A 12,574-nucleotide genomic window follows, 5' to 3' on the forward strand; every position below is an offset into this window, starting at 1 on the left:
TCAATTCAAAACTCTTGGTTTACAGAGCTTTTGATTTAACCAAGCAATATGGGCACTTAATGGTGCAATATAATGAAAAGACTGTTTCTGTAGATATGATTAGCCACTGTAATCAACAATATGGGTACCACAATATGCCTTTGTTTAGAATGTATTTTTCAGCTGTAAAACATTTTGTGACATCATTCAATATATGGTCCTTTTAAACATACCAGCCTCGCATATCTTCCCTGTTTCTCATACAGCTAATTGGAAAATAGATCAAAACTTTGATTGGATAATGGTAGGTCTTTTTTAATGTCCCAAATAAGACAACACTCTACTGGACAACAAACACACACTTCATTTTATTTACTTATTTAGTCTCCTAGAATGCTTCCAGTGCTAATGTGCAAGAAGAATCAGCATGATTAAATCAAATTAACTTTATTCAGCAAGAGTCATAGGCAGCAGTCAGAAAGTATCATCAACTGCCTCTCACACAGAAGTAGCCAAAAGCCAGAATGGAACAGGTCTGTTTAATCCATAATGCTGCATCATGGAATCCAAGTGACATCATGCCAAACATACTGATGTAAGATACAACACATTTCTATACGTAAGAATATCTTATTTTTTGTCATTTGTGTGCAGCATGTACACAGTCAGGATAAAACTACACAGCACTAATAAAAACAGAACAAGATCCCAAACCTCTGAGTTCCCTGAATGGAAAAACGTAGCCATCATTTTTTTGTGCCACAATTTCTTTATTTTATTAGAAATGTGTTAATTTACGTGTGTTGGAGGTTTGCGCCTATAAATTACCAAAGGATGTATTGGAACGACTGGGACCGTGTGAGTCCCAGAGAACAAAGAAAGAGTCGCGACAAGTAAAGAAAATCTACACAAGTCAAGATTCAAGCTCCAAACCATGAAGGTTTATTCAATTTCAAGACTCATTACAGGAAAAAAGGGAAATTGGTTAGGCAATTCAAAATAGTATCATTATATGTATCATTGTTAAAGAGAAAATGCCTAAGAATAGGAACATATTACAATCAGTCATAAGAATAGTCCAGCATGAAAGCAATGGAAAGTCGCGGCAATACAAAATATTCTAAATATGGAATTAAATAGCAAACTGACATAGGGATTGTTCAATTTAAAACACAATAAAGATCTGTTGAATCTCTAAGTACAAAGTCAGCAAGGGCATGGACATGAAATCTTCTTAAGGAGAATAGGCAAAAATCTGGCACACAAGGCAAAAGAAGCAAATGTTGAGTTTAACAGGAATAGAAAACCATGGGGCATATTACCAACGATTAGCGATATTTATGGCTAACTAGGCTTAGCAACGAATTTTTTATCGCTAAGCATCGCCGGAAATTATCGCTGAGATAACGTGCTATTAGCAACGTTTATCTCCAAAGCGATGAATTTTCCGGCGACAGCGTGAATATCGCTGAGAATACAGCGATATTCACGCATTAGCGACAAAATGCTCTTAGCCATGTTATCTACCTCCCATTGGATAACATGGCTAAGAACTGGTCAGAGCAGGCGTTAGTTTTTGGCGATAGCGGGAATATTTCCATCGCTACGCCTGCCTTGCTAATAGGCGATAGCGACGTTAGCGACTGCTTTCAGTCGCTAACAGGTTGGGTACGCCCACTTTGCATGTCATTAGCGATAAATATCGCTGATATGCAAAGCGGGACCCAAACCGCTCGCTATCGCCTAAAGCTGTCGCTAACTGCTGTTAGCGACAGCTTGCTAATAGAGCGATAGAATTATCGCCGCTTAGCGACCGAAAACGGCCGCTAAACCGGCGATAATTGCCTTTCGCCCTGCTTGGTAATATGCCCCCATGTTCCTTGTATGATGTGAAGCGATACCACGGGCCATTCTGTTAAAAGTTACTTGACACTTTGTTTGTTTCCTGACGCCGTGAGGACACTCTGGCCGTGTGGCCCTTCACCTCACCTGTGCCAGCGCTACTGTTTGCCGCTCCGGCTTCGAGGGAGCCGCTTCACGGGAGGACTCGTTGCCTGCTCTCTGTTTGCCCCGTGTCCACCTGTGGTGCAGAGAGGCTGCAGGGGAGGCGCGCGGCAGGGACTCACTCTCCCAGGAGTCCCTGCGTGACCACACAACATCCGGTCAGCGCCCCCTGCGTGCCCCGCCCACAGCCAGTAAACAGGTAAAAGGGACCTAGGAGCACCAGAGCGGCGTGACACTTTGTTTGTTTCCTGACGCCGTGAGGACACTCTGGCTGTTTTGCCCTTCACCTCACCTGTGCCAGCGCTACTGTTTGCCGCTCCCGCTTCGCGGGAGCCGCTTCACGGGAGGACTCGTTGCCTGCTCTCTGTTTGCCCCGTGTCCACCTGTGGTGCAGAGAGGCTGCAGGGGAGGCGCGCGGCAGGGACTCACTCTCCCAGGAGTCCCTGCGTGACCACACAACATCCGGTCAGCGCCCCCTGCGTGCCCCGCCCACAGCCAGTAAACAGGTAAAAGGGACCTAGGAGCACCAGAGCGGCGTGACACTTTGTTTGTTTCCTGACGCTGTGAGGACACTCTGGCCGTTTTGCCCTTCACCTCACCTGTGCCAGCGCTACTGTTTGCCGCTCCCGCTTCGCGGGAGCCGCTTCACGGGAGGACTCGTTGCCTGCTCTCTGTTTGCCCTGTGTCCACCTGTGGTGCAGAGAGGCTGCAGGGGAGGCGCGCGGCAGGGACTCACTCTCCCAGGAGTCCCTGCGTGACCACACAACATCCGGTCAGCGCCCCCTGCGTGCCCCGCCCACAGCCGCCTTTCCTCTTATATAATCAGGTGAAGGTCCGACTTGCGGGACGCAAGCGGGACGCCGAGCGAAGCCCGGGCAAAGGGCGGGCCGTCTGTGGCCGTCCGGGGACGGAGGAGGACGGGATGGGACACCCCTCTTTCGCCTTTACAAGCTCCTCAGGCAGTTGGGAAGGTAGGACACTTCTACAATGACCTCTAATTGTGATAAATCGGCGTCTGCGGGGGGTAGTAGTAAAGGAACACTAGAGGGCTACTTCACGAGGGCTTCTACGGAGCTGGACAAGGTTATTGAGATGGCTGAGCGCAGGTCTGAGCGACGTCGCTCCATCGAATCAATGAAAACTAGACCCTTGTTGGAATTGATGGCCGATCCCACTCAGCTGGACTCTGCCTCTGTCCTCTCCAGCGAGGACCCACTGTCCTTGGACAAATTTCCATTACTCCTAAGAGACATTTCACCGCATCCAGTTGTTGTAAATACCACACCAACACCCATTGCGGCGTCCCCAAGTATTTATACTACAGGTCCAAATGTATCTAACGTGCCTTCTCTTTCAGCCAGGGAGCTATCTAAAAAGAAGGGCAAGTTGCCCAACGTCCCCAAAGTTCATGGTCCCCCTCCAGCCAAACGGAGAAGAGGGGGGGGGCACCCCAGAGAAGCAAGCTCAGTCATTTAGAGTTCGGCAAATCATTAAAATCTAATGTTTCAGTTGTATCTAAGTTTAAGGCCAAAGATATTTCTGTGGTAGTTTCACCGGCCCCTGTGGTGCTGGTACCACCGTCCATTGAGGTTTTAGACACATCTGATTTAATGTCTGTCACTGATCTAGTATGTGAAACGAGGTCAGCCCTTCCCCCTTTTGAGAAAGATTTAATGTCCAATATTCCATGTGAGTCTATCGAGCACCTACTTAGGTCCTTTATGCACCCAATATTGGATATTCTGAAGAGGGTGGAACAAAGGCTGGGGAATCTTGAGTCTTTGTTTGTTGATAATGTAGAGGCAGGGTCCTTATTGATTAATGACAAGCCAGCCCTTCCATCGAGGGTCACAGTTCAGGCCCAAATTGCCCCTGTCCAGCCCCCAGCTGTCACCAAGGGTCCTGCTAAGGGCACTACTGGAGTTAACAATCTCCCCGGTAATACTCACTCGGGAGCACCAGCTACCCAGCAAGTTGCCCAACAGGTCCCTTTGGTGACAGCAGTAAAATCAGCTGCACTGGCGGTTAGAGAACCTCTGAAGGGAGGGGAAAAGTACTTGACAAAAACCAATCAATATTTCAGAAATTGTGATACATAAACCAGGCTTACTCAAGCCTGTTAAAATTAATAGTCAAGGATCATAGCAAGTGCGGACTGGCCGTTGCGGGTACCGGGCAATTGCCCAGTGCGCCGCACGGGTGGGGGCCCGTTTTGGACCCCTGGGGGCGTTTTTGTTACAGGAACGTTTTTGCAGCCTGCAAAATCGTCCCTGTAACAAAATCGGCAGAAAACCGGCCCTGGCAAAGAGCTCGGGGGCACCCCCAACCCCCCGCTGGGGAGGAGGGGGGGGCCGAGCACTTTGCCAGGGCCGGTTCTGGTTCCCAGTCTGGCCCTGGTCTCAAGGCACGGGGCTGCAGGTCCGACTGGGAGCTGTAGAGCTGTAGTTCAGTATAAGAGTAAGGTCTTGAGATCCTTTCTGAATTGGGTCAGCGACTGGGGGAGGGGGAATGAGCGGTTCAGGGGTGCTTCATTGGCTTGGGGTATTGTCTCTTGAGTGTGAAATCATTCACGTCTTTGACACTGAGTATCAGGCAAACTGGTCCTTTTGTACTATGAGCCATGCAGCTTTGTTGCCGTATTTGAACTGAAAGGTCGAGTCCCCACAGGTTTGGTGAACCTGGCTCTCATGCATAGTGTTTGTGACATAACCAACACAGATATAAAGAGAGGTGAGTGAGAGGAAAAGGTTGTTCAGCAGCAGAGCAAGAAAGAGACAGAGAAGGAAAGTTGTGAAAGAATGACAAGAAATGGAAGAAATAGAACAAGTATTGGCCAATGCATCTAAGCTGCATTTGTGCCTGTATTTCCATGTTTTAGCACATTAACCTCAGACCCATTGCTTGTTAATATTTGTCAACCGTATGAATGAAATTAAAAGCTGCTTTTAAAGCACTAGGATATCTTTCTCAGCCCTCCGGCTTTTCCCATCCAAAACCAAACTACAACATTATATCTCTGTGCAATATCACCAGGGTTAACTTCCAACAACTTTCTTTTGTGCATTCTTGTGGGAGATCCCTGCTTTCTCGGTGCATCATCCTTTAGAACTCGCTTCTGCTTCCTTATCATCTAAATATGGATTTTAGGAGACATAGAAAAGAGATGAAGACCCTTTTCAGGTTAGAGACTTTCTGATCCCTAAGCTTCTTTATTTAAAAGTGTACATACTGTACTTCTTACAGCACTCAGATGCAATCTTGAGACAGTGCCAGTGTTGTACAAAAACAATAAAAAGCAAACTAAATACATATCTGAAACACCAATATAAAGGCAAATCCAATTTTCTTTATCATGTTGAACTCAGGTCTGCCAGTTCATGTCACATTTTCCACATACATTTACTTACAATAAATCTAACAGAAAATTATTTGCATAGTCACTGGTTATACAGAAATTCTGTAATGAATTGGGTCTCCCTGGGCTATGTTGGTCACCCATCCTTCATAGATCGAACAATGAAGGGGTCTTTGGAAGAGGCACATGCATGACTACACGGTGCTGGAACACTTCAAACAACGTTGCTTGTTTGGTTGTACTCAAAAGAAATATTTTGTACCCTTACACGCTACATAGAAGTTCAATATTGGCAGGATGTTGGGAGACGCCATGAGGTTTAACAGATTGCTGCACGAGATGTGAATTAAATAAATGGATACATCCTAGACCACATGATAACTTGAGCTATCTGTGCGGAATACCATCACTTCAAAATAACACAACTGAGTGAGGCTTCAATCAGCAGTAGACCAGAACACCATTGTAGTGGTCTTTTTTACATGAAACCATGATGGGCACACAAACCATGACATAATTAAAACCAATGTTGTCAAAGTTAGAATACCTGGGTATTTTGGGCAGGGGCGGGCCTTGTCTGTTGTAAAATCAGGGGACAAGCCAGGGGTACACTATGAAAGTAATGGGACCCCCTCTAAAGTACTAATTCACAGATCAGGTAGAAGATGGGAAATAAATATAATGTAGCAACTACTCAAAGCACAAAATCCCTCATGACCTCTCTATTTATTTGAGGGTTTTAGCCTCTTACATTCTATCATGGGCAAAACAAAACACAAATTTTACTGTTACTTATTTCCATTCTCTTTTTTATTTGTCATTTGAATTATTTTTTTCCATTTGTTATATCTTGTAAACATTATTATTATTAAAAAGTACAAAAAGACATGTCTTATATACACAATTTGGCAACATGAGAAATAATTCACAAATTCGCATAATGAACACAATATGACCAGGTAGAGAACGACCAACAATAAAACCACACATGCATACTTCACACGCATTCACACCACAAATTATCTGTGCAAGTTGTCGCATTTCGTTGGTTCTAGTCTAATGCCCAAAGCCAGGGTCATATCAAAATTTAGGATTTTATATAGACATGGTCGAGGTGTTTCAGTGGCAATGGATAGCGATAAAAGCCACCTTCCTCAGGACCCGCCAGATTATCAGTGTTTTCTACGCCCTGGTACTTCTCAAGTAGAGCCAATGCTGTAGCCTATCATAATTTTCACATAGACAGCCTTCTTTGGAACGATGGTTACTTGTCCCACAGGGTTCTCTTTTGGCTCGGATATTCCTAAAGTGGGTTGAGTGTAAAATCTCTCATAATTCCGTTTTGGGCAGCATAAACTTCATTTCCACTTAGGTGTTTTGTTCTCGGGGTAGCGTTTGTTATCTTGATTCCATAAGTATGAGTCTATTTTTCTATTGCCTTTTCTCCATTCTAAAGTGCAGCCTCTTGAGTTATCAGTAACGATCTACAGTGATGGTTAATCAATCTGCATAATGCATGTCATTGGATTTCCCGGAATAATTGAAATGATCGTGGAAATTGCTATCTTCAAAGAATAGTTCCTAAATTAGTTGAACTGGCCGTCTATCAAAGTTCCGCACATGTCTCCTTGCTTGTTTGGTTGTACTCAAAAGAAATATTTGGTACCCTTACACGCTACATAGAAGTTCAATATTGGCAGGATGTTGGGAGACGCCATGAGGTTTAACACATTGCTGTACGAGATGTGAATTAAATAAATGGATACATCCTAGACCACATGATAACTTGAGCTATCTGTGCGGAATACCATCACTTCAAAATAACACAACTGAGTGAGGCTCCAATCAGCAGTAGACCAGAACACCATTGTAGTGGTCTTTTTTACAGGGAACCATGATGGGCACACAAATCATGACATAATTAAAACCAATTTTGTCAAAGTTAGAATACCTGGGTATTTGGGCAGGGGCGGGTCTTGTCTGTTGTAAAATCAGGGCACGAGTCAGGGGTACACGCAGGTGCATGGCGTCCACCCACTATTTACACAGGGTGGACGCCGTCCCCCCTTCCAAGGTCTTGGGTCCCACAGAAATATGCTGAATTTCTCTAAGTGTAATTTTCAGACACAGCGACACCTTCAGCAGCGCTTGTCTGTACCGTTGTCTGCTTTCCATTCCCAGCAGCAACATGCAGGCAGGGAAGGAGCTTTTTAGGTCTTGCTAGGCAGCGCTTGCGCTGTCTCTTCGAGACATGCTGTATTCAGGATATGTGCATCAAGCTCCGCCCACTTTCCACCCATCTTTTTAATTGGCTCCTGTCCCTGTCCTTTGATGGCTTTTCATTTGTCAATAGGCTTAGTAGTCCCTCCTTAGTAACCGCCTTGTCTCTTCTCGTAACCTCCAATGAGAACATCCCCGTTACATGTGTTATTACTCCCTAGGTCTTAATTACAGCCTCAAGGGACCATTTTCCTAATAGGTTTCAGGTAGGACACCCACAAAGTCCTAAACTAGGCTGGCAGTGCTTACTTCACTCACAAGAACATCTCACATTTATGTGAGACCGTCCATTAATTTCCCTTCATCAGCTCCACACAGTGTAGAACCTAATCCGGAATTAATATAATAATTCTTTTGTCACATTTCAAAGCTACTAATTTTATCTATGGACATAGATAGTTGATTGTACTTGTGGTACTGTCTTCTATGTAATGCATTATGGGTAGGGTGAATTTAACATATCATCTGCAGGGTGCAGTACCATTAGTGGCCAAAAGTTATCCCCTTGGACCCCATTTGGCCACATATGGTACTGCACGCTGTAACAAGGCTAGTTAAAAAACATCAGCATTTATAATTCTAATAACTACAACTTTGCAGGATGCAGTACTATAGGTGGGGAAAAGAGGGCCCATGGGACCTCTGTTGGCCACATATGGTTCTGCACCCTGCAACATGTCTAATTAAAAAAAGACATTGGCATTTACAATGCCAATAACTCCAACTCCAACAAATGCGAGACCGATTCCATTTTCAATGCAATCTGTATCGCATTTCAGCTGTTGGCATTGAAAATGACAATTTTTTTCCCTATGCTTTTTTATACCATTGACAATAGTTCTATGCAAATATAATAATCCCACTGCAAATAAAAACAAAACGAAACTTTCTGCCCCATCTTTTTAATTGGCTCCTGTCACTATCGTTTATGCATAACGGTGTTTCATTGATCAATAGGATTAATGGTCTCTCCTTAATACCACCTTGTCTCTTCTTGTAACCTTCCATGGGAACGCTTCCTGGTACATGTGCTGTTGCTCCCTAAGTTTTAACAGTCTCCGAGCACTGCTTTCTTGCATGGTTTACAGACAGGACACAAGTTGAGCCCTCTGAAAAGCTGGCGGTGGTTACTTTACTCACTAGTGCATCTCACATTTATATGAGTCTTTCTATTAATTTCCGTTCATCGGCTCCACAAAGAGTAGTACCTAATCTGGAATGAATATAATAAGTCTTTTGTCACATTACAAATCTACTAATTTTATATATGGACATAGCTAGTTGAATGTGCTTGTGGTACTTTCTTGCATACAATGCATTATGGGTTGGGTGGATTTACCATATCTCTCCAGGGAGCAGTACCATACATGGCTAAAAGAGGCCCCCAGGGACCCCTTTTGGCCACATATGGTACTGCACCCTATAACATGTCTAGGTACAAAAAAGCCATTTATAATGCCAGTAACTCCAACTCCAATAAATGCAAGATCAATTGCATTTCCAATGCAATAGGTCTTGAGTTTGTTAAAGTTAGAGCTATTGGTGTTGAAAATGACAATTTCTTTTTTTACTTTTGTTTTTTTATACCATTGTCAATAGTGCAAAGCAAATATAATAATTCCACTGCAAATAAAAATTCAACTAAACATCCTGCCCCATTTTTATAATTGGCTCCTGTCCCTGTCCTTTGTAAATGGTGCCTTTTCATTAGTCAATAGGCTTAATAGTACCTCCTTAGTACCACCTTGTCTCTTCTTTTAACCTCCCATGAGAACACCTCCTTGTACATGTGCTGTTACTCCCAAAATTTTCATTACAGCCTCAAAGCAGTGCTTTCTTACAGGGTTTACAGACAAAACACAAGCTTTGCCCTCCATAACTCTGACAGTGGTTATCTTACGCACTAGTACATCTCACATTTATATGAGACCTTTTATTTATTACCCTTCATCAGCTCCACACAGAGTAGAACCTAATCCAGAATCAATATAATAATTATTTTGTCACATTTAAAAGCTACTAATTGTATATATGGACCTAGCTAGTTGAATGTACTTGTGGTACTGTCTTGTATGCAATGCATTATGGGTAGGGAGGATTTACCATATCTTCTGCAGAGTGCAGTACCATATGTGGCCAAAATAAGTCCTCTGGGACCCCTTTTGGCCACCCTGTAACATGGCTGGGTAAACGACATTGGCATTTATAATGCCAATGACTCCAACTTTGCAGGGTGGAGTACTATATGTTGGCCACATATGGTTCTGCATCCTGCAACATGGCTAGGTAAAAAAAGATGTTAGCATGTATAATGCCAATAACTCCAACAAATGTGAGTCTCACATTTGAGCCGTTGGCATTGAAGATGACAGTGTTTTTTACTTTTGCTTTTTTATACCATTGACAATCGTGCTATGCAAAAATAATAATTCCACTGCAAATAAAAACAAAACTAATATTTCTGCCCCCTCTTGTAACTGACTCCTGTCCCTGTCCTTGGTAAATTGTGATTTTCATTGATCAATCGGCTTAGTAGTCTTTCCTTAGTACCATCTTGTCTCTTCTTGTAACGTAACGTCCCATGAGAACATCCCTTCATTACTCCCTAGGTTTTAAGTACAACCTTGATATATGTGAATTACACCCCAAGTTTTAAGTACTGCCAAAGAACACTATTTTCTCAAAGGCTTTAGACAGAACACATGCTTGCATTGGTAACTTCACTCACTAGCCCACCTCACATTTACATGAGACCTTCTATAACATTTCCCTTCATCAGCTACACACAGAATAGAACCTAATCCAGAATTAATATAATAATATTTTGCCACATATCAAAGCTACTAATTGTTTGTAGCATCTTTATTCGATTCACAGAATCATCAAAGCAACAATAAATACAAAAAAGTTGTTAATAAAAAGAAAAGAAATATATACAATTCATTGATCCTCATATCAGTTGCAATACAGTACATGGGATATCATTTTTACAGTTAGCAGCATATATGTGAATAATTGGCCCAAAAAAATGCAAAGTACAGAATGCCGGGTAACCTCATATTAGTTGCAATACAGTACATACAATAGGATTTTTACGATTAGCAGCTATTCGATTAATTCCACAAAGTGCAAGTTGCCGAATATTTAACCATCAATGGTACATTAGCACGTGCATTCCGCTATAATACATAAAGGCTAGTTTTTACAATGAGCAGCAATAGGGTTAGTTCCATAAATTGCAAAGTGCAAGGTACAGTTTTGTCAGGGCGACTGTAACATGACATCATTCGAAGAAGGAATTTCCACACTATAAGTTTTATGGTGTCATTAACTATATACAACAGCAACATTAAAATTTCACATGGCTCCCATAAGATTAAAACATATTTTTAAAATTCATGGAATTAAAATTTGAACTCTATCTTCATCCTAATAAAGTTAACAGCCAATAAAAATCTACTAGTGCAAAATACAATGAGCTTGGAGCTGTCAGTTTTTTAAATGTGCAGCATTTCAGTGTATTTCCTAATACACAATTTCCTGCCCAGAGGTTTTATCCATTTCTTTCTGGGATTGTCATATACAGGGCAGAAAAATAAGACATGCCCAATGTCCTCTTCGCTTCCTAAGTGGCACTGGGTACACTTGCAATCATTTCCCTCTACCTGCATTTGTTCCCACCTGGATGTAAACGTCTTTATTTGAAGAGTACCATATCTAAATTTCAGATACAATACCTTAGCAAATAAAGGTTCGATCTCATCTAAAAATGATTCAAAACAAGGCGTTATTTTAATCATCAGAAACTGGGATGTGAGTGTACCATATCTACAGTTTAAAGTGACACTGTGCCTAATTAAAATTCCAGTAAATGGTTTTGATTTCCCATTTTGAATCAGGAGTCAACAAATTCGGCTGTTCCCAGCACCTGCTCAAACCCAGGTCCAAAAGCCATTTACGAAGTGAACCAACCGAGGAAAGGTGACATGAGTGGCAAGAGCCAATAATTCACTCAGTGCTTGTCTATAAGTTTGCATTCCTCGGTGGTGCATATTCTTATCCAGTATGACAAAGTCATCCAAACCGCCCTTTGTTCAATTCGCCTAATGCCCAGGTCAAGCGTTAGGGGGATCACAGGTGTATTTTGGGGAAGATCAGTGAACCTCCTTAAGATCTTGTTTTCCCCCGTAGTTAAAGGTAGAAGTGTTCCCCCCACCACAACTCTGAGCCATATAAGGCTGCGGTTTGGGCCCTGGATTTATAAACTTCAAGGGCTGGTGTAACAGCCTTTCTCGTGGTTGCGAAGAGTTTTTTTTTTAACTGATGCTGCATATTGCGGTAAAATTGATCTAGATTTCATTATCTGCGGGTTCCATGAAAGTTTAGAGTCAATGGTTACCCCAAGATAAACAAAATTAGAGACAAGCTCCAAAATCGCTCCATCCAGCTTTATATTATTCTTAAAACATTTGTGGGGCCTTATAGTCATGTCTTTAGGGGCATATAACCAAGGCGGGCGATATGTGATTATCACCGCTTTACCGGACGTTTTCGGCCACTAAGCGGCGATAATTCTATCGCCCAATTAGCAAGCTGTCGCTAACAGCAGATAGCGACAGCTTGTAGGCGAAAGCAAGCGGTTTGGGGCTCGTTTTGCATGTCAGCGATATTTATCGCTAATGACATGCAAAGTGGGCGTACCCAACCTGTTAGCGACTGAAAGCAGTTGCTAACGTCGCTATCGCCTATTAGCAAGGCAGGCGTAGCGATGGAAATATTCGTGCTAAGCGCGAATATCTCCAAAAACGAACGCCTGCTCAGACCCGTTCTTAGCCATTATATCCAATGGGAGTTGGATATTATGGCTAAGTCCTCATTAGCGATAATGCGTGAATATCGGTGGATTACCAGCGATATTCACGCATTTCGCCGCTAACGCTGGATATTTTATCGCTT

The sequence above is a fragment of the Lissotriton helveticus genome, chromosome 3_1 (assembly GCF_964261635.1).
Source record: "Lissotriton helveticus chromosome 3_1, aLisHel1.1, whole genome shotgun sequence".
NCBI lineage: Eukaryota > Metazoa > Chordata > Amphibia > Caudata > Salamandridae > Lissotriton > Lissotriton helveticus.